The 27328-nt window shown below is 40.5% G+C and overlaps 2 long non-coding RNA genes across 3 annotated transcripts in view; one reads left to right on the forward strand and one right to left on the reverse strand.

Moving 5' to 3' along the window:
* Window positions 1-6826, reverse strand: part of LOC134732218 (uncharacterized) — a 63725-nt gene extending 56899 nt beyond the window's left edge. Inside the window, exon 1 of one of the 2 annotated variants that reach the window (XR_010115166.1) lies at window positions 6654-6826. This is a non-coding gene — a long non-coding RNA (uncharacterized lncRNA). The remainder of the gene's footprint in view (window positions 1-6653) is intronic. The other variant, XR_010115167.1, reaches the window with a different exon arrangement.
* Window positions 6754-27328, forward strand: part of LOC129460072 (uncharacterized) — a 54696-nt gene continuing 34121 nt past the window's right edge. The window contains exon 1 of the long non-coding RNA XR_008650155.2: window positions 6754-8093. This is a non-coding gene — a long non-coding RNA (uncharacterized lncRNA). The remainder of the gene's footprint in view (window positions 8094-27328) is intronic.

Below are 27328 nucleotides of genomic sequence, written 5' to 3' on the forward strand. Positions count from 1 at the left end.
GCCTACAGGCTATAATTGTTTGCATGCTGAGACAGCCTAGAACTACAGCAAGAGAGGAAGGACGGACAGGAAGGTCACTAGATTTTAAAGACTCATGTCCTTTTTGCAGTGCAAATAGAAAAGTTATGATGTCTGGCCACAAAAGCAAATTCAATAGAAATGAATAAATATAATAAAAATTCCAGCTAGATGCTCATCCCTGAGCCAGAATGGGTTCTCCATTTGTTAGAGAGAGGGATTAAAAAGTTAAAAAAACACACCTTCACCAAACAGATTTTCTGCTTCATGCAACCAGGCAGGCTAAAGGAGACTTATAATGGGAAATGGTTTTTCACCGTATGGTTTAGTATCATTTAATATGGAGGCTGGTGCCACCTAAAATCACCTCTCATTGCAGCTGAGGCACACACTGCCTACCTAGGGGCACAAGCAAGCTCTAATGGCTTCATTTTACCATCTAAGAGAAGTGATTTATCCAAGATATACGGAAGATGAGAACACACGACGCTAATCTCCAAGTTGATGGTGGTTCTGCCATATTAATCATCTTTAAAAACACCAAGACATTTAGGAATTTTAAGTATTAGTACCCAGAATACCAACTACTTGGAGTATGCAACGACATACGCATTTGAGTGCTAGCTATGAGCTCAAGATTCAGGGGAGATATTGGTTTATAGAATAAGTATGATACCTGCAGTTTTGGAGTTTTAAACTTTGTGTTTGATTAAACAGAAAACAACAGCAACAACAACAAAGCCCAATTTGAAGGCAAAGCAAAAGCATGCAATTTTCTTCAAATACAGTAAGACTCAATTTGCTACTGAGAACAGTTCTTGCCTTCATCAATTCATAGATCTCATTCACTGAAAACACACGGTCCCTCAATTTGACTCAATCCCTTCATGATGAAACTGCATCATTTACATATGTTGAGTATGTCATCATTTAATTGAACAGGCAGAGGATAGTAGTACTTGATTTTTAACAATATAGTAAAAACACATTTAATTGCCCCCTTTTGACCTATAGAAAATCAATGTAATTTTACATTAAACTTGATTTCGATTCTGTTAGATTGCTAAACACATTTCCAAGAGTAAGGATCTGTAACAACACACGCAATATTAAAATGTATCCAGACAGGGATCATCTCGCCCAGATCCCAGGACACCATTTGCACATGGAACTCTCATTTGCTTAATGGGAAAGATGCCCCTGCAACAGTGAGGGAGCTGCCTGCAGGAAGGAGGAAGGTAGGAGGAAGGGTTACAATTATGTTTTCCCTATCATTAGTCTTCATTCTTGAATTCGTAAGTCAAAGCCGAGGTTTACATTCCTCACAATGCTGAGACATTAGTGGAGTGTGGAAAAACATCCATCCTCTTAGACTGTTAATGTCCTTAATGTGCCAGGAGGCTTTGTGTGCTGTGCCTCACGGCCAATTATACAAGTTCATTCTTCCACGCCCGCCTCTAGGTTCAGACGTGAAGTCCGTGTTGTGAATGTAAAAGCAGACCCCTATGACCTTCACGAGATGGGTTTCTAAACATACTTATAAGCAAGGCCCCACCCCCACAATCCTCACTGTACACACAGAAAACAGACAGCTCTCCTGGGATAATTCGGTATAGCCCAAATCCTAAACCAATCCCCGAAACTAGAGGTTTAAACTGATAGCTTGAGGCCATATTAGCCCCCCATGATTGGTGTCTCAATCCTTTTGTGTTGGCCTGTTCAAAGTTTAAAAAAACTTAATTACCTATTTAAAATGAGGAGTGGGGTGAAAACATCGTATCAAATTCTAGGTTTCTGCCTTCTCTTGTGAAATAAAAACAAAAACATAATATTTGCTCATGATACTACATTGCTGCCTGGAAACTACTAAGAAAAAAAAAGAGTATTTATTACCTTTGCACAGGGCTTAGACTGTTCCTATCCCTACTGTCTCCAGTCTCCATGATTCCTTTAAATCAATTGATCAATCAATCAGAAGATCACAAACATGCATATTTTTCATATACTTCCTTCTTACGTGACTACATAAGTCCTTCTACTTATCCCATTTATTTTATTTATTCAATTTGAGCTGTCTCCTTGGAACGCTCTTCATGGTTAAGCATGGAAGCTCTACAGTTCAGTGGCCTGGGTTTGAGTCCTGACCTGGATTTGTATCTACGGCATGACCTTGGGGAAGGTCCAGAAGTGTGGGGAGCCTATTTCTTGAACGGTAACATGGGGATAATAATAGTAGCTACCTCTTTGGGCCACTGTGAGAAGCAATGAGATACTGTGTAGGAAACAGCACCAGGCCCGGGGAAATCCTGCAGTGTCTGCTGCTGCTGCTGATGTGGCTACTGTCCCTGTTGCCATTCATTCTCTCATAAAGTCGGTTTCAAAAGGAAGGCTCAAATGCACTATTGTCCTTCCCTCTGCCTTCATCAAGCACAGAAACAGAGGGAGACCGACAGCCACACCTTATGTTTACCATCCTGACAGTCTTCCCCGCAGCCTTGGGCTCTAAGCCGGAGGAAACCAGCAGTGTTTTCTTGTGGGGAAGATGGGGCAGGCCTGCCAGGCAAAAGGGTTTTAACACAGCCGCCTAAAAATAAGGTTTCTCAAAAATTATGATGGAGAAAAGGAGAGATTCTGTATTAGGTTAGTACGAAGGTAATTGTGGTTTTTGCCATTATTTATTTTATTGTTATTATTATTTTTTGAGAGGGAGTTTTGCTCTTGTTGCCCAGGCTGGAGTGCAGTGGTGTGATCTCGGCTCACTGCAACCGCCGCCTCCCAGTTTCAAGCGATTCTCGTGCCTCAGCCTCCCGAGTAGCTGGGACTGCAGGCGCCCACTACCACGCCTGGCTATTTTTTTGTATTTTTAGCAGAGACGGGGTTTCACCATGTTGTCCAGGCTGGTCTCGAACTCCTGACCTCAGGTGATCCACCTACTTCGGCCTCCCAAAGTCCTGGGATTACAGGCGTGAGCCACTATGCCTGGCCTATTTATTTAGAGACAGAGTCTCCCTCTGTCCCCCAGGCTGGAGTTGGGTGGCGCTATCTTGGTTCACTGCAACCTTGCCTCCCGGATTCAAGCCATTCTCCTGCCTCCACCTCCTGAGTAGCTGGGATTATAGGCATGCACCACCACACCCAGCTACTTTTTGTCTTTTGAGTAGAGATGGGGTTTCATCATGTTGGCCAGGCCGGTCTCAAACTCCTGACCTTGCTTGAAACTGGGAGGCGGAGGTTGCAGTGAGCTGAGATCACACCACTGATGCTCAGGGGAGGTCATTCTAGGGGCAAGGAGACTGCAATAAGCAAATAAACTAATGATATTTCAGATACTGGTGAATATTATTACAAAAATAAACTCCAGACAATAGTTTTTAAAGATTCTTGGGGAAGGTCTCCCTAAGGAGGGAAATCTGAATGAAGAGTTAGTCAGCCATGGAAAGACCTGGAAGATGAGACTCTAAGCAGGTGACCCAGTGCAGAGGCCCTGGGGTTGGCACCAGGTCCCATGTTCACTGATCAGATGGGCCTGCATGGAAGATGCCAAGCACACATTATCTCATGCAATTGTTCCAACAACCCAGTGAGATGGATAAACTATTATCCCCATTTTGAGGATGAAGAAACGGAGGTATGGGGAGGTTAATAGTTCCCCTGTAAGTGAGGGAAAGAGAAATTCAACTTAGGTAGTGTGTTCTTCCTTTCAGAAGCGGGATGTTCAGTTACTCAGCTCTGCAGGTCAGCTTCGTATTCAGCTTCCTGCTGGGCTTCTGTGAGCCTAGCATCCCCACCTGACTGACCCACCATCAGCTCAGCCCTTTCCCTGTCCACCTCAGTTCCAATTGCTCCATGTCTGGTGACCCCCATAAAACTCACCAGTTCTGATTTCTGTTCAAATAACCTTGGACAGCAAAGGGACTGCTACTGGAGAATGAAACCATGCTGAACGCAGACTTCAATAAAAGATGGATCTCATGTTTGTGCAAGAATATTCCAAAGAGGTACACGGGGGCTATTTCTATTTTTTTTTTTTTTCTGTTCAGCGTTCATGCTGTTTCCCCCACTCTGCGCATGAAGACTGTAGTTAGCTTTTATAAAGCCTAAATATGCCATAGCTATACAAACTTCTTTTTCCCTTAAAACATGGGAAGCCTTAGATGTAAAAATAGCCATTAAATCTTTATTATTTCTACTACTTGGAAGAGGAGCTTGCATAATCCATGCATGTGTATACATGATCTCCACCCCTGCTTAGTTGTGAATTGTCTCAAGAAGAAAATATTGGATACTACCCACTAATTGCCCATTAACAAGCACATATGGGTTGTGATACAAAGAGCTCTTTAAGTGGATTAATTGAAAGCGTCGCAGAATGAGCTGGAGGATTTCAGCTAATGACTTTGAAAAAGCACTTGAAACAATTAATGGTGACTAATGAAACTAAATAGTATAATAAATACTACTGTTGACATTTTGATAGGAAAAGTCACCAGACAGAGGTCGTCCTTATTTCAGAAAGTAGAAGCAGCACCCAGGAGAAGCTTAGTCAGGACAGTCTAACAAAATGATCTAATTCTTGCTTACTTAGTCCCAAAAAGGCAGGCTTTCATGGTCTGGATAAAAAAGTGTGGGGTACACATCCTAGACCCCAGTCAAGTCCGTTCCTAGCCTACAACCTTTGTTCTGTTGTCTTGCACAGTTGAGAAAGGCATCTTCAGTCTCTGAGCTTCCCACGCACGTTTTCTGGAATTGTCTTTCAAGGCACAGAAGCCTAAAAATCTGTGATGATTGGCCAGGCTTGGTGGCTCACGCCTGTAAACCTAACACTTTGGGAGGCCGAAGAGGGCGGATAAATTGAACTTAGGAGTTCGAGACCAGCCTAGCCAACATGTTGAAACCCCTTCTCTACTAAAAATACAAAAATTAGCTGGGTGTGGTGGCAGGTGCCTATAGTTCCAGCTACTCAAGAGGCTGAGGCAGGAAAATTGCTCGAGCCTGGGAGGTGGAGGGTGCAGTGAGCCAAGATTGTGCCACTGCACTCCAGCCTGGGCAACAGAGCAAGACTCCATCTCAAATAAATAAATAAATAAATAAATAAATAAAGCAAAACAACCTGTGATGCTCTAGTAGGGTCTCCTTAATCCTCTGGAGCCTGACGTGGAGTTCCTCTTAATGTCTTAGATCTTGTTTGGACTTATAAAATATTTTAGTTTTGTTTTTATCTTTTTTTTTTTTTTTTTTTTCCAAAACAAGATCTCACTCTGTCACCCAGGCTGGAGTGCAGTGGCAAGATCTCGGCTCACTGCAACCTCTATCTCCAGCAGAGGATTCTCCTGCCTCAGCCTCCTGAGTAGCTGAGACTACAGGCATGCGCTGCCACTCTGCCTGGCTAATTTTCGTATTTTTGGTAGAGATGGGGTTTCACCATGTTGGCCAGGCTGGTCTGGAACTCCTGACCTCAAGTGATCTGCCCACCCCTCAGCCTCTCAAAGTGCTAGGATTACAGGTGTGAGCCAGCATGCCCAGTCCCGCCCCTGCTTTTTTTAAAATTTAGCTTTTATTTTAAGTTCACAGGTCATGTGCAGGTTTGTCCTATAAGTAAACTTATGTCATGGGGGTTTGTTTTATATGTTATTTTTTATTTCATTAATTTTTGTCCATCTTATTTCCAGTTGTGTTCAGTAGGAGTTTTGGTTTTCTGAGAATTACAATTTAAAAAAGAATATTCAGTTACTCATATGCTTATTAGCTATTTCATCTATTTCCTGATAATTAAATTTTTGAATATGCCTTCAAGTTGAAATTAATAAATCCAGTAGCATATTCCAACTACCTCTTACCTCTTTAACATCTCTGAGTCAGTACAAATACATATCTGGGCCATGAGAGTAATGGGTGAGTGTGAAATACAAATTGAAGCTCATTTTCACAATGATACAAATAATAATAAGGCCAGCCCGTCCTGTCTCAAACATTTTCCCCAGGTCCTGAGGATGCCACCTATTTCCAAAGTAGACTGGCCAGTTCAGAACAGAACAGATATTTTTCAGTCACTGCAGTTGTTGGGGCACTGATGTAGGGAAGATTAATAAAATCTATAGATTAAAAAGCCACTGCCTTTTTTTTTTTTGCCATCAACCACTGAAAGAGTTACTAACAATCACCAGTATTTCATGTTTCGGGTTTTGTTTCCTCCTTAAAAGTTGACAGATTTTAAAGCTCAGATAAGTGACAGAGCAGACAAAAGGAGTAGAATCTTAAAAAAAAAAAAAAAAGTCTTGTGATGAGAAAGCAGAGTTTGAGTCCACTTTTAGAAAAGGAAATTCAGGGCCGGGCGCGGTGGCTCACGCCTGTAATCCCAGCACTTTGGGAGGCCGAGGCGGGCGGATCACGAGGTCAGGAGATCAAGACCATCCTGGCTAACACGGTGAAACCCCGGCTCTACTACAAAAATACAAAAATTTAGCCGGGCGAGGTGGCGGGCGCCTGTAGTCCCAGCTACTCGGGAGCCTGAGGCAGGAAAATGGCGTGAGCCCGGGAGGCGGAGCTTGCAGTGAGCCGAGATCGCGCCACTGCACTCCGGCCTGGGCAAAAGGGCGAGATTCTGTCTCAAAAAAAAAAAAGGAAGTTCAGATTACCTTGAATAAGCAGCTTCAGCAGTATTTACATATCAGCAGCTGATCTCCGCACAGTTTTCCTAAGTGCTCTCTCTGAAAGGGGCCGGGCGGAGACCAAACTACACTGGTCGCCGTCAAGAGATCTTTATTGGAGGTATCGAGCAGCACCACACAAGGAGAAGGAAGAGAAGAGAGAGAGAGGGCTGCTGCTGTGCTGGGTTTTATATCCCTTGGGCCTAGGTGGATTGGGCTAGGGGCGGGCCCAAGGGAAGGCGGGAGATGCTTCTTTCTGATTGGCCCTCCTTTGGCGGGTTCAGACAGTGCCCGGTCAAGGAGGGGAGAAGAACCCGGAACCGGCCCCATCTTAAGGTACCGCGCCATTTTAAGGTACCCCATGTTACCTAACACTCTCGCCTACTTTTTTGACTGTGATAATTACCACTACCCTAGAAAACACCTACCTCTATTTCAGGATGGACAACTTGAGTCCTAAAGCGAATATACTTTAGAGGGGACTGACGGCCTCCGCACTTGTCCTGCAGACTGTGCTCATTCCTCTGCACCCCTGGGCTGTCTGGGGGAGAGGAGCTGCAAGCGGCCATTTCCATTCTCTTCCTTCTGCTTCTCTGGTGGATAATTCCTGCCGGCCATTTAACGCTCAAGCGGGAGTACTGGGAAAGGAAGAGCACGGTCCCTTTAAATGATACGGAAGCGGGGAAGGAAAGTGCTGGGTAGAGGAGGGCAGGGTCCCTGGCTAGGCCTCTAGCCCCAGGGACCTAGGTGAGGACCGGCACTCCTGCTTTTCCCAGACACCCTGGCCCGCCACGCCCCCACCCTGGGCCTATAAAAAACCCAAGACCCTAGCAAGGCAGAGACAGAAGCTGCTGGAGGGCCAGAGGAACGCCTCAGTGGAAGAAGACAAGCGGCTGGTCACGGAGAGCACGTCAGCAGAAGAACACACCTACAGACGCCGGCTCGCCCGCCGGCTCCCCGGCAGGCCATCGACCGGTGGGACGAGGTGGAGTTAGGCCCGGGCAGTAGGAGGACAGCCCGGGCACCCAGCAGCCCAACTCCAGGGGAAAGCCATCTCCCTTCTGGAGCTGCCCAGCTCCAGGGGAAAACCATCTCCTTTCTGACGCCCCTATCGGTGGAGAGTTACTTCCACTCAAGACAATTTTGCAGTCATTCTCCAAGCCCACGTGTGATCCGAGTCTTCCGGTACACCAGGGCAAGAACCCGGGATACAGAAAGCCCTCTGGCCTTATGACAGGGTAGAGGGTCTCATTGAGCTATAGACGATGAACTAAGAGCGCACTCTGGAACACACGCCCTCTGGGACTTCAGCTGTAAACATCCACCCCTAGACACTGCCATGGGGTCGGAGCCCCACAACCTGCCCATCTGTATGCCCCGCTAGAGGTTTGAGCAACGGGGCACTGAAGAAGCGAGCACACCTCATGGGTAAGTGGGGAAAAGGAGTCTTTTTATTTATACTTGTTTGTTCTCTAGATGTTTCAGAAGATGTGTAAGATGACAGTGAACCAATGGTATTACGTCCTCCTCGACTTAGTTTTTACTAAAGTATTCCTCCTTCATATCATCTCAGAAAATACATAGTGATAGGATTACGGTGACAGTTCCCCTTGGTCATGAGAGCAAAACGCAGAGCAGTGGAATTAAAGGACACCTGGAACTAAAGGCCTCTAATCAGGCCATGGAGATACAGGATGGTACGTTTGGGGACATTCTTCAACCAGGTTTTTAAGGAAAAAATCACATTATTTTCGAGGACATACACACAGGCATTGTAAACAGATAAACAGTTTCCAATAAATGGCTCTTTGGGGACCCAGTTTTAATGGTAAAATCAGTATGATGTTTATTTAACCAATGTTGTGCGTAAACCAGATGCCCTGCCTCTGGTATCCCTCAGATTCTCTTTCTCTTCTGTGTCCAAACACAGGGCTCCAGCCCTCCCCCTCTTTACACAGTGGGGATGTCAGCACCACAGACTCCCTTTGCTTCTGTGCCTGGGAGGAGGGAAGCTGCCTGCTCTTGTTCCTATCCCTGCCTCTCCCTCCATCTCTGGGTTCTTGTACCTCCCATCATAGTATTGTTTTGTTTTGTTTGTGTCATAATAGACACCACCCTGATCTCATTTAATCACCTAAAGGAGATCCTTAAGCAATGCAGGTGTCACAGATTTACTTTAAGGATGCAAGGGTAAAGAAAGGGACTAAAACAAGAAGAGCAAATACAATAAAAATCTTGATAATAGGGTATAACTGTATTTCCTTTATTAGAGGGCAAGGTGGGGGGGGAGCGGGAGGTAACTCAGAGACAGAAAGTTAAGGGTGCAGACTCTAAGAAAGGCTCTTTCTCCCCACTCCCTCCTTCCATCCATCCCCTCCCCTTCCTCTCTCTTCCCTGCTACTCCATCTCTCATCTCTGTTCCTAGAAGCTGCAACTTCAAATCCACCATTTCTCCTTTATTTCTTTCAAGATACAAATTAACTGTTTTGCTAAACCACTTTTCACCATACCCAAAGCTTTATATGTTTTTCAACAACGTATATTCAAGTGGTTCCCTAAATAAGAGAGTTCGGAAAGTCTAAGATGAATGGAAATCTTCCCACAACATATGGAAGTAGGACAAAAATGATGCTTTACGATAACAAAACAAACACAAAAATAAAATGTCCCATTCCTACGGGAACTAGTGCTCCTAGGTGTCATCAGAAAGCCGGCTCTATTAAGTAGGCTCCCCATTTCCCTTTCCTTTTTATATCATATTTAAAAAGTATGAAGTATTGCTAAATTGGAATCAGCTTGGCAAAGTCTTACACTGTCCCAGGAGTTATAGGTGTGGTATGCCGTGAATATTTTAGACCGTGAAAGACATTTTCTACTTTAGGAAATTACCGTAGGTGTGAATTATGGTCCTAATATTCTGTCAGTAGCAGTTGTTCTTTCAGGTATCTCTATTTATCTATAAAATGGGTACACATCACATTTCCAAGTGGTATTTATAAATCACCATGTTCTGGTTTGCACAAACCCTCCCGTGCTGCAGTCGACCTGATTTACTCATTTGTTTTTGTCACTTCTCTGTTGATGCGGCCCCTGGAAAATTGCACAAATTCTGTTTTAATTGAACCCATGATCAGTGCTACAAAGGGGGGAAAAAGGGAAGGCCTGTTATGTAACAGATGAGTGTTACCTGGTTTCCTAGTTTCAGCCTTGGACGTGTCTCCGAGTCAGGTTGGAGGCGTAAACAATGGATAGGGCAGGCAGGTGAAACCCATCTTCCCGCTGAGCTTTACCGACTAAAGTAATTTCAAGCTCCATTAAATCATGATTCATCTTTGCTTGGTGATGGACATATTATTCTGACTAAATACATTTGTTTCGAGGAGCTGATATGCTTCGGAAATTGTGTGCACAAGGGCTGGACAGGACATTCTACTTATTGTGAGGGTTTTAAAACTGGTAAAAAATGTGCCTGTGGCTAAGAATAATGTAAATCCTGATGTGTTAACTTTAAGCAACACGCTGAGCCGTGACAGTATTTAATTATTTAGCTGTGGTAAGGCAAAACGTTTCCAGGTCGGACATACTGCTTGACTTGACATTCAGAAATTTAATACTGCCTTTCCATAGAGTGACACCATTTGACAAGGCCAGGACTCACGTCACCCAGCCTGCTCCTGCCTGCGCTGACCTCCTCCATTAATGCCCTTATTACTGATATAAAAGGGACACTTTAAATGTTTCACGAAGAAAAAGCTCCTGAAGCTTTCAGGAAACATACTCCAAGGTCAAGGAAGTTTGTATTCAGAGCAATCTGACCTCTCTTTCATCCTTTTTTATTTTTTTTAATTCCAAAAAATTACTTCATTTTTAGTATGCTTCTTTAAGTCTATAGTTGCTTCTCAGCTAAGTTAGATATCTCAGTATTTTTATGAAAGCAAAGAAACAAGGCAGAGAGGGTCCTACGGTTTCTCTGCATAAAGCCACATGCTCTGTTAGAGCTCACAAGTAAGATCTCTTTTTAAACAACAATAAACACTGTTGATTAGGCACCTACCTTCTGTGTGCTAGGCTCTAGGCTGTATACCAAGTGCTTTAGGGATTTTGTCTCATTTACTTCTCAACTTTGTAATGAATTATATAGCTAACGTTGATGGAGAATTTATTATCTGCCAGGCACGCTTCTAAGACACGTGACTTGGCTGGTGCTGTGGTTTATGCCTGTAATTCCAGTACTTTGGGAGGCCAAGTTTGGTAGATCACTTGAGTTTACGAATTTGAAACCAGTCTGGTCAATACAGAGAAACCCTTTCTTTACTAAAAATACAAAAATTAGCCTGGCGTGGTGATGTGTGCCTGTAATTCCAGCTACTTGGGAGGCTGAGGCAGGAGAATTGCTTGAACCTGGCAGGCGAAGGTTGCAGTGAGCTGAGGTCATACCACTGCACACCAGCCTGGGCAACAGAGAGAGACACTGTCTCAAGAAAAAAAAAAGGGGGTGGGGAGGAAAAAGAAAAATAAATATATGTGATTCATTTTTTAATCTTGTGAAGTAGATGACACATTTTGGTTTCCTATTGTTGCTTTAAAAATTACTATAAACATAGATGCTTAAGAGAACACAAATATATCCTCTCACAGTTTTATAGGCTAGAAGTCCAACACAGGCCTCCCCAAACTGAAACCAAGACCTTGGCAGTCTTGAGCTTCTGAAGCTCTGGGATGAATCAGCTTTGAACTTAATTTAGGCTTTTGGCATCATTGAGTTCCTTGAGACTGTAGGGTCGAGGTTCCGTTTTCTTGCTGGCTGCCTTCTGGGAGTCTTTCTGAGCATTTAGAGGCCACCCATATTCCTCGGTTCATAGCATGGCCTCCTTCCTCCATCTCCATGGCAAGTCCAGACCTTCTCACACTTGTAAAATCTCCACTTTCTCATCTGTCTCATTTGAACTCTGCTTTCCTCTTCTGCTACATATCTTTGACTTACAACCAGAGGAAGTTCCTTGCTTGTAAGAGCTCATCGATTATGTTGGGACTACCCAGATAATCCAAGATAATCCTTCCGTTTCAAGTTCCGTAACCTTAATCACATCCCCAAAGTCTTCTTAGTGGTGTCACAGATCCTGGGGATTAGGACCTGGACATCTTTGGCCCCCAGTATGCTGCCAATGCACCATTAGTCTTCCAGTTCTAACAAGGTTAGAACTGAGGCTAGCTATAAAACAATTGTTTGCCCATGAAAAAAGAGCTTATAAATGGTAGCACCAGAACAACACAGATCTCCCTTACCTCCCCCATATACATCAGTAACCTGCAGCCCACACAGTTTATTCAGTGCCTCAGTTCTCCATGAAATGCATGTTTATATTCCGTTTCAAACTGGTTTCCGTTCCTGAGAAATCATCAGTCATCAAACACAGGAGGTGAATGGGCATCCAGTAGAAATATAGTCAAGTGTTGGGTAATGCAAACACACTATTATTTTTGACCAACATTTCTATCATTTAAAAATATTTGTAGAATTTCTTTTACAATAAGGTTTTTTTTACCACATTTGTTCATTTTAGACATTTTAAACCAGCTCACAATGGCTGACGCAACATTAGCCTCCATGGGGCTTCACCAACTGTATTTATTATATTTGAAGACATATATGTGCTTTCAGTGGTTTTAATCTTTATAGCATTTAAATACTCTTCTGAAAAAGTAAAAATCTTAAGCTACTTGAATTCATTGTGCAGATAGATTAAGAGCAAGAGTTGTGATAAGACTGCTTGGGCTCAAACCCAGATTCTGTCACCTATTGGATATGAGACTGTGAGCAGCTTACTTAGTCTCTTTTTATCTTTGTTCATCTAGAAAAGGAGTGCAGTAAATAGTACCCAGCCCATAAGGTCATTATGAGAATTAATTGAATTTAGACAGATAGCATTTAGAATACTGCTTAACATGTGGCAAGTCACATGTAGGTGTTTGGTACTTTAGATGGGAAGGGGTTATTTTTACGATATTATTTTGTTCCCTAGCTCTACTGATTATTTTTAAAATTTCTAATCATGACTCAATATAATAATTATAGATAGGCATTTTGATATTGTGTAGACATATGGAGGCAAATGTCGGGGTGATTGAAGTCATTCGAGCTATTTGTTTCTATAATTAGAGGCTAAAATGGATGCTTTTGTAAGCTCTTGTTTTTGCTGTGTGTGTGTATATATATTTCATTTTATTATAGTGTTTATTTTTATTTGCTGTCACATCACCTACCTGTTGCTCATTCCTGTTTCTTGATTTGCTGTTAACTTATCTTCTGTGGGTTTAGACACCAAATAGCCAATCGCACAATATTAATATTAATGTGCAAAATAACTTCTAAGTTAGTAAGGTGCTAAGGGGCCTTCCTATATGTATGGAACATGAGCTTCATGAGATTGGCTACTTTTGTTAGTTTTGTTTTATTTGGGCAGGTATTTCCACACTGTAAAAGAAGAGGCAGGAGAGGAGATTTGAAAGAATTTCCCCCTGAATCTGCATGTGATGGGAAATAGGAACACTCAAATTAATGATTCCTTCACAGAGCGATTGTCCACGATGCTAGCCAAGAAAGCTCAAGTCTCACCGCACTAACCTGTATCGTCATTCTCTTTCTGAGCCCCTATCCTGATCGCTTGCTGTAATTTGGATGGTATTAAGCAGTGCTCACCACAGTGTAGTATGTGCAGAATTTTTATTAACCTCATTGATTTCACTAAGGCATGACTGAGTTATTGACATGTATGTGAATTTACTAATTGGTCTGCAACCAGAGGCCAGAACTAGACTGGAAGAGAAATGGATTCTGGATAACACTTTACATAGACTAACGTGTCTATCTCAAAGACCCAGTGACTGGCAAATGTCAAAGATCCTGGGGTTTAATGATCTTAGAGGTTTCGTGGTTTACTAATCTCACTTTAATCCTTTGGAAAAAGTCTAAATCAAGGTAAAAGATAATTAGAAAGATTATGGAGTACTTGGCAGTTACGTTCTCAGTTCTACAATTTCCATTTTATTTTTACTCTATAATTCATATTTTGTCAAATATATTAATCATGTTTCCTAATCAATATTTACAAAATAAAATTTAATGAGTCTACTTCTATTGATTGTTTTTTCTCTTAGTCTAGTATATCAGAATTACTTTGGTGTTCTTATATCCTTTAATAAAATTTTGAACATTTATATAAAAAAATTGAGACTCTGGGTGTCATATTTTTCCAGAGAGATTTTATTTTAGCTTTGACCTGCAGTTAGATTAGGTGCAGTTAACCTTCATCCAACCATGGATTGAGTTGATTTGGGGTCTTACATCCAGTAGGTGATGGAATCTGAGCTTGAACCCAATATTCATTTTTGTCTTTATTGTTTCTGGTTGACTGTTAACCCTAGGCCATAGCCATTCATTGCTCCCAATAGAGAGCCACGGTTATTTGTATAAAGGCCCAACTTCTGGGTAGGCCTCTACACTAATGTTTGACCATGTTATAAGCACAACCTAAGCTCAGCTTCTCAGCCTTATAGAGGCTGCTTTCTGGTTGTGTTCTTACCACCTTACCCTGATGAGTTTAAGAGATGGTAGATGTCTTACAGGCAAACAGAGGCTCAGTTTTAACTTATTCCCTATATTCTCCTTGTCTCTGGGATCACTGTCTGTCAAGAGTTGGTTGCCTTGGAAGGTCAGAACACCAATTCCTGTCTCTCAATCCTCTGAGGCTTCCAGAAGCTCTGCTGAGCTGTCACTTTAGGCTGAGCTTCTGCTCAGCCTCAGGGTCCTTCCCTCTTGCAGTCACAGTGAGAAAATGCTTCAAGGAGAAGAGTTTGGGCTTCATATCAATGAGTTTTTCTTTTCCAAAAGATCTTGTCTAAATCTTAGCTACCTTGATATCTTCCTGACACCTTGAAACACTATTATTATTATTATTATTATTATTATTATTATTGTTGTTGTTGTGATTATTTGAGACGGAGTCTTGCTCTGTTGCCAGGCCTGAGTGCAGTGGTACGATCTCAGCTCACTGCAACCTCTATCTCCTGGGTTCTAGCAATTCTCCTGCCTCAGCCTCCCAAGTAGCTGGGACTACAGGCACACACCACCATGCCTGGCTAATTTTTGTATTTTTAGTAGAGATGGGGTTTCACCATGTTGGCCAGGCTGATCTCAATATCTTGACCTCGTGATCCACCTGCCTTGACCTCCCAAAGTGCTGGGATTACAGGCATGAGCCACCGTGCCTGGCCAAAACATCATTATTTTTAAATTCAGCTTTTGTAGTTGTTCCCAGTGGCAGATTTGGTTCTCTGCAAATAAATCCATCAAACTGAAAAAGAAAACTTCTCTCCCTACAATTGCAGTAAACGTTTTCTCTCATCCAATACCTAGCTCATTTATTCTTTTATTTTTATTTATTTGTTTGTTTTTCACATTTCTCTGGTTTAGTTAGACTGATGCATATGCCTCCCAGCCTCTCAAAGGTTAATTCTGAGCAGAGAGACTCAGAATCAGTATTGGACGCACATCTGAAAAAGAAAAAAATGCTTTCTCAATCATCTCATTCCAAATACAGTCATAGCGTTTGGAACTACATGTTTATTTCAGCTCCTTCAATGAGTCTATAAGAAGCTAATTTTCACTTTGATTTTAGGGCAATAAAACACATCAAGTAACTTTTCCATCTTCAACAGAAGGTTTTTCATTAACATCTGCAAGAAACATTTCATTGGCATCTAAAGTGGTCCTTAAACCAGGGCCTAGTGAAAGGCAGGAAAATTCTTCAGTGATTAACATTAGCATTTTTTTCTCAACTGAAACACTCCTGGAATTGGAGAAAATGCCATTTAAATTTTAAGGGTTTGTTTCTGATAAAGTGGTGCAGGAACAGCAACTCAAAACCTGCAATGCCGCATGTTTTCTAATTCATGTCACAGCAGTCACCCTCTTCAAGTAGCTGTGCCCATGACTTCATAAAAGGAGCCAAAAATGCTGATTCCCCATTACGTTCGGTTTATCTTTTCAAAACCCAGAATCTAGAGTCAAATAAAGTCAAGTAGAGGCATCAATTTTGTTTTCCATTCAGAGACGCTGTTTGCAAACTACAGTTGTGAATGCATTTATATCCAGTTGGAACACTTGATGTTAAAGAGCTAGATTTGGTACACTGAGTTGGATTTTGGCGCAGATAATTTCCATATTCCCTGCATCCAGTTTCCCCTATTCATTTATCATTTTTGAGGCAGGGTCTTGTCTTGCTCTGTCACCAAACTGGGTCTTGCTCTGTTGCCCAGGCTTCTGTGCAGTGGTGTGATCATGGCTCACTGTAGACTGGACCTCCCAGGCTCTGGTTTTTCTCCCATCTCAACCCCCTGAGTATCTGGGACTATAGGCATGCACCACAATGCCCAGCTAATTTTTGTATTCTTTTGTAGAGACAGGGTTTGTCATGTTGCCCAGGCTGGTCTCAAACTCCTGAGCTCAAGCGATTCACCCATCTTGGCCTCCCAAAATTCCAGGATTAAAGGCATGAGCCACCGCACCTGACCTGGTTTCCGCTATTCTAATTGCCTTTTTAACTGATGACATCTGATTGTACTTCTGCCCCTGTATCATTTTTTTCAAGTGGAGGAAATAAAATATTTTAAAATGATAAAAACTGGAATTGAAATATAAAATGTCTAATGAATATTTGAGTTCTCGATACTTAAAAACCTTTTATTATATAAATTAAACAGAAACTGTCAATTAGTTCAGGTTTCAGTCATCACTAAAATTATAACTGGGCATTAGTTCTCTTTTGGAGTAGATTTAATGCTTTGGAGCTGCCTGATGAGAGAAATGATTGCTTCATTCTCTCATTCCAGCACTTTGAAGCATTATTAACTCTCCCCGAAAATGACCGCAGTCCTTCTTTTTTGCTGGTAGAAAGATCAATGTCAATTTTTTTATTTTATTATTATTATACTTTAAGTTTTAGGGTACATGTACACAATGTGCAGGTTTGTTACATATGTATACATGTGCCATGTTGGTGTGCTGCACCCATTAACTCGTCATTTAGCATTAGGTATATCTCCTAATGCTATCCGTCCCCCCTACCCCCACCCCACAACAGTCCCCGGAGTGTGATGTTCCACTTCCTGTGTCCATGTGTTCTCATTGTTCAATTTCCACCTATGAGTGAGAACATGAGGTGTTTGGTTTTTTGTCCTTGTGACAGTTTACTGAGAATGATAATTTCCAGTTTCATCCATGTCCCTACAAAGGACATGAACTCATCATTTTTTATGGCTGCATAGTATTCCATGGTGTATATGTGCCACATTTTCTTAATCCAGTCTATCGTTGGACATTTGGGTTGGTTCCAAGTCTTTGCTATTGTGAATAGTGCCACAGTAAACATACATGTGCATGTGTCTTTATAGCAGCATGATTTATAGTCCTTTGGTATATACCCAGTAATGGGATGGCTGGGTCAAATGGTATTTCTAGTTCTAGATCCCTGAGGAATCGCCGCACTGTCTTCCACAATGGTTGAACTAGTTTACAGTCCTACCAACAGTGTAAAAGTGTTCCTATTTCTCCACATCCTCTCCAGCACCTGTTGTTTCCTGACTTTTTAATGATGGCCATTCTAACTGGTGTGAGATGGTATCTCATTGTGGTTTTGATTTGCATTTCTCTGATGGCCAGTGATGATGAGCATTTTTTCATGTGTTTTTTGGCTGCATAAATGTCTTCTTTTGAGAAGTGTCTGTTCATGTCCTTCGTCCACTTTTTAATGGGGTTGTTTGCTTTTTTCTTGTAAATTTGTTGGAGTTCATTGTAGATTCTGGGTATTAGCCCTTTGTCAGATGAGTAGGTTGCAAAAATTTTCTCCCATTCTGTAGGTGGCCTGTTCACTCTGATGGTAGTTTCTTTTGCTGTGCAGAAGCCCTTTAGTTTAATTAGATCCTATTTGTCAATTTTGGCTTTTGTTGCCATTGCTTTTGGTGTTTTAGACATGAAGTCCTTGCCCATGCCTATGTCCTGAATGGTAATGCCTAGGTTTTCTTCTAGGGTTTTTATGGTTTTAGGTCTAACATGTAAGTCTTTAATCCATCTTGAATTAATTTTTGTATAAGATGTAAGGAAAGGATCCAGTTTCAGCTTTCTACATATGGCTAGCCAGTTTTCCCAGCACCATTTATTAAATAGGGAATCCTTTCCCCATTTCTTGTTTTTGTCAGGTTTGTCAAAGATCAGATAGTTGTAGATACGCGGCGTCATTTCTGAGGGCTCTGTTCTGTTCCATTGATCTATATCTCTGTTTTGGTACCAGTACCATGCTGTTTTGGTTACTGTGGCCTTGTAGTATAGTTTGAAGTCAGGTAGCATGATGCCTCCAGCTTTGTTCTTTTGGTTTAGGATTGACTTGGCGATGCGGGCTCTTTTTTGGTTCCATATGAACTTTAAAGTAGTTTTATCCAATTCTGTGAAGAAAGTCATTGGTAGCTTGATGGGGATGGCATTGAATCTATAAATTACCTTGGGCAGTATGGCCATTTTCATGATATTGATTCTTTCAACCCATGAGCATGGAATGTTCTTCCATTTGTTTGTATCCTCTTTTATTTCATTGAGCAGTGGTTTGTAGTTCTCCTTGAAGAGGTCTTTCACATCCCTTGTAAGTTGGATTCCTAGGTATTTTATTCTCTTTGAAGCAATTGTGAATGGGAGTTCACTCATGATTTGGCTCTCCATTTGTCTGTTATTGGTGTATAAGAATGCTTGTGATTTTTGTACATTGATTTTGTATCCTGAGACTTTGCTGAAGTTGCTTATCAGCTTAAGGAGATTTTGGGCTGAGACAATGGGGTTTTCTAGATATACAATCATGTCATCTGCAAACAGGGACAATTTGACTTCCTCTTTTCCTAATTGAATACCCTTTATTTCCTTCTCCTGCCTGATTGCCCTGGCCAGAACTTCCAGCACTATGTTGAATAGGAGTGGTGAGAGAGGGCATCCTTGTCTTGTGCCAGTTTTCAAAGGGAATGCTTCCAGTTTTTGCCCATTCAGTATGATATTGGCTGTGGGTTTGTCATAGATAGCTCGTATTATTTTGAGATACGTCCCATCAATACCTAATTTATTGAGAGTTTTTAGCATGAAGGGTTGTTGAATTTTGTCAAAGGCCTTTTCTGCATCTATTGAGATAATCATGTGGTTTTTGTCCTTGGTTCTGTTTATATGCTGGATTACATTTATTGATTTGTGTATGTTGAACCAGCCTTGCATCCCAGGGATGAAGCCCACTTGATCATGTTGGATAAGCTTTTTGATGTGCTGCTGGATTCGGTTTGCCAGTATTTTATTGAGGATTTTTGCATCAATGTTCATCAAGGATATTGGTCTAAAATTCTCTTTTTTGGTTGTGTCTCTGCCTGGCTTTTGTGTCAGGATGATGCTGGCCTCATAAAATGAGTTAGGGAGGATTTCCTCTTTTTCTATTGATTGGAATAGTTTCAGAAGGAATGGTACCAGTTCCTCCTTGTGCCTCTGGTAGAATTCAGCTGTGAATCCATCAGGTCCTGGACTCTTTTTGGTTGGTAAGCTATTGATTATTGCCACAATTTCAGAGCCTGTTATTGGTCTATTCAGAGATTCAACTTCTTCCTGGTTTAGTCTTGGGAGGGTGTATGTGTCGAGGAATTTATCCATTTCTTCTAGATTTTCTAGTTTATTTGCGTAGAGGTGTTTGTAGTATTTTCTGATGGTAGTTTGTATTTCTGTGGGATTGGTGGTGATATCCCCTTTATCATTTTTTATTGCGTCTATTTGATTCTTCTCTCTTTTCTTCTTTATTAGTCTTGCTAGCAGTCTATCAATTTTGTTGATCTTTTCAAAAAACCAGCTCCTGGATTCATTAATTTTTTGAAGGGTTTTTTGTGTCTCTATTTCCTTCAGTTCTTCTCTGATTTTAGTTATTTCTTGCCTTCTGCTAGCTTTTGAATGTGTTTGCTCTTGCTTTTCTAGTTCTTTTAATTGTGATGTTAGGGTGTCAATTTTGGATTTGTCCTGCTTTCTCTTGTGGGCATTTAGTGCTATAAATTTCCCTCTACACACTGCTTTGAAGGTGTCCCAGAGATTCTGGTATGTTGTGTCTTTGTTCTCATTGGTTTCAAAGAACATCTTTATTTCTGCCTTCATTTCGTTATGTACCCAGTAGTCATTCAGGAGCAGGTTGTTCAGTTTCCATGTAGTTGAGCGGTTTTGAGTGAGTTTCTTAATCCTGAGTTCTAGTTTGATTGCACTGTGGTCTGAGAGACAGTTTGTTATAATTTCTGTTCTTTTACATTTGCTGAGGAAAGCTTTACTTCCAAGTATGTGGTCAATTTTGGAATAGGTGTGGTGTGGTGCTGAAAAAAATATATATTCTGTTGATTTTGGGTGGAGAGTTCTGTAGATGTCTATTAGGTCCGCTTGGTGCAGAGCTGAGTTCAATTCCTGGATATCCTTGTTAACTTTCTGTCTCGTTGATCTGTCTAATGTTGACAGTGGGGTGTTAAAGTCTCCCATTATTATTGTGTCGGAGTCTAAGTCTCTTTGTAGGTCACTCAAGACTTGCTTTATGAATCTGGGTGCTCTTGTATTGGGTGCATATATATTTAGGATAGTTAGCTCTTCTTGTTGAGTTGATCCCTTTACCATTACATAATGGCCTTCTTTGTCTCTTTTGATCTTTGTTGGTTTAAAGTCTGTTTTATCAAAGACTGGGATTGCAACCCCTGCCTTTTTTTATTTTCCATTTGCTTGGTAGATCTTCCTCCATCCTTTTAGTCAATTTTTTAAAATGCCTTATCAAAATTATAGAGGTCAATAAATAAAAGACATCATGGGTTCAAATTGGAAAATAATACTAGAAGCAGACAGGAAAAAAAGCAGAGATTGTTTTGATGAAAAATTTACCAAAGTGATACATGATAGAACATTCGTATATCAGGTTTTCAAACTATTCCATTTTTATGAGCTTCCAAAAGCACTGTTCCATCCCAGAGCTATCTGTGCTTTGTAATATCCCGGTTTATGAAACTGGTCACTAGGTGGTGTCTCTGGGGCAGCACTCTCATTCACTGTGTCCTCTTTGAACTTGGGTGCAAAGGGAAAAGCATGGGTTCTCCTCCTGGAAGGATTCTCAGCCTCTGCCTTGCAACTGATGCAGGATTGCTGGTACTCCAGTGCCTCCTCCAAAGTGATGGATGGCACTTACCATCCTGCAAGACCCAGTTTGCAGGTGTCACCTGCACCAGCCCATCCACTATTAGTCATATTTATCTTATCCCTTAACTTGGAACCTCTGCATAGCTCCTGAATGTGCCTGTGTTTCCATGGCAACCACAACAGAAAATCAGGGCAGGAGCAAGGGATTCAGGGTCCATTTGTTTATGATGATTTTACCTAACTCACTGAAACGTGGAAATACAAGTGTTTGTTTGCAAAAAAACAATAGCTTTTTTTCCTTTTAAAAAATACTGCCCAAAAATGTTTCCTGTTGGTCACAGGAAAACAAGACTGGTAAGTGTCTACTCAGCCAGTCCCATGACTCATTGCATTGAGTCTAAGGTAGTGTGTATGTGATGAACAGAAAAAATAAGTAATTTAATGCATCTAATATACAAGCATGATGTGATTGTTGGAAAATAATTAAATATAATAAAAATGTGTATGTAGTATTATTCACCAATAACACAACCACAAAATGAAAGGGGTTCCTCTTTTTCCACTATCCCACTCCCTCAGGATGACTACTGCTAGCATGTCAGTGTCAGTGCCCAGCCTTCCAGACCCAAATTAACAGTTAAAACTTGAAGCATATAGTGAACAGGTCCAAGAAAGGAGCACTTGCAAAGCGTCACACTAAAGACACTGAAGACATCTGCAGTCAGTTTTCCCTCTGCCTGAAACATATTCTCTCATGCCTTTGCTTCACTGAAATCTCTGCTAAAATATTGTTTTCACAGAAAGAACTTTCCTGACCGTCCTAACTAAAACAGCAACTCTTCGCCCTCTAGTTAATTTGTATGTTTTTTTTTCTGTTTCTTATTCCTTTAGAGCACGATCATTTCTGAAAAAGTTATTACATCATTGTTTATGTATTTGTTTCATTAACCAGCTTTCCCTAATTGAATATAAGCTTCAGAAGAACAGAGACTTTGCCCCTTGGGGTCAGAGATATATCACAATGCCACTATATCAGTCACAGACTAGGACCTCAAAATACATTTATTAAATGAATGAATAGATGGATAAATGGTAATCACCTGCTAAGTGAGTCTCTTCTCTCATATCCTGTGCTTACATTACAGCAGACATTTCCAATCACTTGCAGCATTTTGCTTTTCCCACTTGGTCAGCCCAGCATTTGGGAACTCTTCTCTACCTATTACTCCAAGAAGCTACTGGCAGGTATTGGAACTGCTGCCCTATAAGAAAACACCTGTTCTCCTGATCTGTGGCCTAACTTTGCAAACTACAGATCCTTGATATCAATAGATCACATGCTAATAATATTGTTAAAGCAATTTCTATTTTCTTTCATTGCTTTCCAAAGCAGACTCACCTTCAGTCTCCATGAGATCAAGAAGGAACAGTGCAAAGGTGCATGGGGTGATAATGGACCCGTTGCCAGTTTTAGAATCTGGTTCCCCAACTTGCTAGCATCTTTTTGCTTAAGTTTACTCTAAAATTGGGATGATAGAACTTCATACAGTTGAGTTGTGAGAATTTAATGTTAATAAATGTAAAGCACTTGGAAGTCTGTCACATGGTAATTTTATATGTTTATTATTATTATTATTTTGAGACAGGGTTTTGCTCTTTTGCCCAGGCTGGAGTGCAGTGGGGCGATCTCTGCTCAGTGCAACCTCTGCCCACCAGGTTCAAGCAATTTTCCTGCCTCAGCCTCCCAAGTAGCTGGGATTATAGGCACCTGTCACCACACCCGACTAATTTTTGTATTTTTAGTAGAGATGGGGTTTCGCCATGTTGGCCAGGCTGGTCTCGAACTCCTGAACTCTGGCGATCTGCCGGCCTTGGCCTCCCAAAGTCCTAGGATTACAGGTGTGAGCCACTGCACCGGTCCTATTATTATTATTATTGATGTTGTCGGTGTTGCTATTTTTATTGTGTTTTAATGTTCGGTAACAAGGATCCGTATTATTTCTTCATCCACATCACCCAATACATAGCTTTTCTCTGTTGTTAATATGAACATCAAGTGTTACAGTTGTAAGTTCTAAAGAAGTAGATTTCAAATGTTTTGACCACAACTCACATAGAGAAATACATTTTATACCTTGACCAATACATATGTGCACATAGCCATGTGTACACACACATATATTAAAGCAAAATTTCTCAAATCTACATTTACCCTCCTTACCTGCTGCAATGTTGTCAAATATTTTCCATTCCATTCTATTCTGTTTGGCTCTGTTATCTTTTATTCTGACATAGCATATTCCATCTGATTTACAAAATAAATGTTGGTTTCAACCCATTAACTTTATTTCACACCACTGCTGTGCTGTGACCTGTAGTTTGAAAGATGCTACTTTAAAAGCAGACCTGGACTTTTAGAGAGGAAACACTGATTAGATGTTTACCTGGTCCGCCTTCCCTGCTTTCTAAAGCCTTCATCAAACTTCCTATATTCAATTTTTATTTTTCCCCTCTGATTTCAGATTATTATGTTATATTTCTATAAACTTATTGGTTAATTTTAAAATTCTAACAGATTCTTAGGTTTATCCTAGAAAATTTTGTGCATAAAATGCATATATGTATTTTTAATTTGTTTTCTGGTTTCAGGATATGTTCTTATTGATAAATTCTGATATTCAAAGTGTCTTTTAGAATCACTCTTACAGAAAAAAAAAAAACCCTCAATTCTCGGACTTAGATAATGTTTTCTGAAAAAAAATGGATAGAACAAATGGTCATTAGAACTTTCCACCAGGGAAGCATATTAGACATGACAAATACAATTTATTTCAAACATTTCTAAGGTTAGGCAAAAATAATAGTTGTGGTTATTGTTTTTTATTTGAGAAATGCATTAAAAGACATAAAATATGCAAGATATATTAATATATGGAAACTAATTCACACAATTAAAATGATTCCTGTTTAAATCCAGTTCTGCATATGCAATTGAATGATTTTGGACAAGTCTTTGAAGCTTTCATTATCTCAGAATCATGATATTCAAAATAAAGATGTGATTTCTACTAAAGTTATTATAACAATATAATTTTATTGGCTATATTGCAGAGAAACATAGTGTTCTTGGGAGAAAGAAGACATTCACATAAAACCTTCATGAATCATCTAATTAGTTTTTTAAAACTAAAGGGCCTGAAATATTTTATTTCCACAAAAGTGTTTATCTAGGACTTCAAGTTTTGAGCCATGCTAAGTAGTTTACAAGATGAATTGTTAAACAAAGCATCTGCCCTCCGAAAATTTTAGACTTTTAATATCAATTTGGTCATTTTATACAATAAAAAAATAGATCTCACTTTCACCTGGTTTTTATGTAAATTATTACATTATTATTATTGAATAAAACGTAACAATTAGGTTGTTTCAGAAATATATTAGCTTTTACTACGAGTTATTCTCTGTCAAGTACAATTTAGAATATGAGGACAGGTTGTATCAGTAAAGAGACCTATTCATTTAGTATTGAAAGAAACTTATACTGATGCACCATAACTTGGGCTCCAAGAATAACGTTTCACTGAGGCTGTCCTTTATATTTCTATATTTTTGGTACTAAGGAGAAGAACCACATTGTAATTCTACCTTCATGAAGGAGAACTCCATTAGGAAACAGCATTCAACATAAGAAATTTCACTTTACAACCAGATTTCGTATAACTCATTAACTTTTATTGAAAATGCCTAAGGAGTCCTTATATTTAAATGTAAAAAGAAAAAAAAATAAAAGCAGAATTGATAAAATCTTAATGAGGCATCCACAAAAGAAAGACATTTCCCTGGAGCAATTTAAAAGCAATTATTTTTTGAGCGGCAGAACTCTAAGAACATTAATTTCCAATGGTGAAAATTCTATGACTAGTCATAAAGGTCAGGGGATTGTTTTGCTGCTGAAGGTCACAAACAAAAATTTATTTTAAAATAGTCGTAGAAAAGCCTTCACTGTGTTTCACTTCGACAATGACTTCTGCTCCACTTTGACTCTAGCGTTCTCTTCCAAGTGAGAAGAGGCATTGGTTTAAATCCAGGAAGACTCCCTAGTATTTGGGCTGAGATCAAATGCTCAGCGGAAAGGGTGACAAGTTGTGGGTATTGCAATGGAAATGCATTAGGGAAGTATGTTAGCAGAATAATGTACTCTGTATTTGTCCAAGTTTTAATCCCCAGAATATACTAATATATCGTGTTACATGTCAAGGGGGAAATTAAGGGAGATGGAATTAAGCCTGCTGTAGAAAGTAAAAAGTTTCCTCTTCAATGTTCCCCTTCTTGTTAAAGAATAAATCATAATTGTTAGAACGTTTCTTTTAAAGTCTAACTTTCTTCAAGCCTCCTTGCTTTGTGCTACTAGCTCTTTGTTAAGCCCTATCCTATGTAACTGTTGGACATGCTCACAGGCACGTTCCAGCTCACATCCTGTGCCCCTTCCCTACTTCAAAATGTTATTGCTTCCTTAAAACTGTAGTAAGCAACTTCCTCTCTTTTGTTCTTTCTTGCACTTACCTATGTAGGAAAGTTTTAGGCTATTAGGAAATCGGGTATCAGTTTAAGACTGTGAAGTCCCGCTCCAGCCAATGGATGCAGGACACAGCAGTAAGGACGACCCAAATGCATAAGGGATAAATATGTCTGCTTTTCCTTTGTTCAGGTGTGTTCTCGCCATGGTTCCATCTGCGAATGAGCACCCTTTCTGTAGAAAGTAAAGATGGCCTTGCTGAGAGATCTTTTGTCTCCGTGCTGACTTTTCTTCGTGGCACCAATTATCTATTTCTAACAATTTTCGTATTTCTAACACCTGCTAATCAGCTGATACTAAAACAGAAAGATTATCCTGAATTATCTGGGTGAACTTAGCATAATGACCATGGTCAAATAACTCTTTGAAAGAAAATTAAAATAATGTGGACAGGAGAGGGTGCAGAGTTGGGTCAGAGTGAGGAAATATAAGAAGGCTTTGAGTGCCTGTGGCTGGCTTTGAAAGTGGACAGGACCACAAGCCACGAAATGCAGGCAGCTTGTAGAAGCTGAAAAACACACAAGAAAAGCATTCTCCCTTGAATCCTCCATAAGTTTCACAGGCCGTCTGACACTTTGATTTTAGGGCAAAGAAATTCATGATGAATTCCAAGCTGAAAGATTTACCTTTAGCCTCAGAGATGCATGATTTACTCAGCTAACAATGCTCTCAGCCTATTACTCCTCTGGCGCTGGAGTGTACTCTGGCACTGGAGCATTTCCTGGGGAAGGAAATCATATTTTGCTTTCACAATTAGCTGATTTGGAGCCCAGGCAATGGGAGAAATAAGAAAATAATGGAGAGAATTGATGCAGGCAGGCAAGCCCCAAAATTGGGGCTTAGCCGAGGAAGGTTATTGGCTTCACCCAGAAATAATTCATGGGTGAGCCAGTGGTGTGAGACAGCAACATTTATTGAAGTAGCAGAGGTGTTGCTCCTTGCAGAGCAGGGCTCCCCCATAGGCAGTGTGCCCAGAATATCAGCTCAGGGGCAGCTCTGCAGTCGTATATGTACCCATTTTAATTAAATGCAAATTAAGGGATAGATTATGCAGAAATTTCTAGAAAACAGGTGGTAACTTCTGGGTGGGTCATTGCCATAGAAAGGGACTGTAATTTCAGGGTGTTGCCATGGCAATGGTAAACTGACATAGGCACACTGGTGGGTGTGTCTTATGGAAAGGTGCCTCTGCCTCGACCTGTTTGAGTTAGTCCTCAATTTGGTCCAGTGTCCAAGCCCCGCCTCCTGAGTCCAGTCCTGCCTCCAACCTCAGTATGACCATGGTTGTTTCCTGGATGTCTTTAGGATTAACAGGGAGCACACGGGGAGTCACTGCTTCATCACTGTAAACCACACTCAGCTGGAAAACTGAGCGCTAGAACACATGTGTTTGTGTTCTGGAAAAATACAGGTGATGGCACTTGAAACAAAAGGTATTTGAAAACTACTAGGAAGACAGGCTGGAATAAAATTCATTTTCCAATTCTGCTCTATCTTAATACATATATTAGGTTTCCTAATAAGATAGGAATTTTTATTCCTATTTAAATTTTTTTATTATGTATGCACTTTTTTGAGAAACTATCAGCAACTCAGCAGATCTTGGGAAAAAAATTCAGTCAATCAAAGATATTTATCAACTGAAGAGTGTATACAGTGTTTTTTATTTGATTTTTTAATACAAATTTTATTCTTTTTTTAATGTTCTATGATGTTAAAACAGAAACGCAGACACATACAGAAAAGAGACATTTCTCCTGGATCAGTGATTCTCAAACTTTGCTACATATTAGAAACACCTTGTGGAGAGGCTGCAAATTCTGGTTCCCAGACCAAACTCCGCAACAATTGTCAGAA

The sequence above is a fragment of the Symphalangus syndactylus genome, chromosome 13 (genome assembly GCF_028878055.3).
Source record: "Symphalangus syndactylus isolate Jambi chromosome 13, NHGRI_mSymSyn1-v2.1_pri, whole genome shotgun sequence".
NCBI lineage: Eukaryota > Metazoa > Chordata > Mammalia > Primates > Hylobatidae > Symphalangus > Symphalangus syndactylus.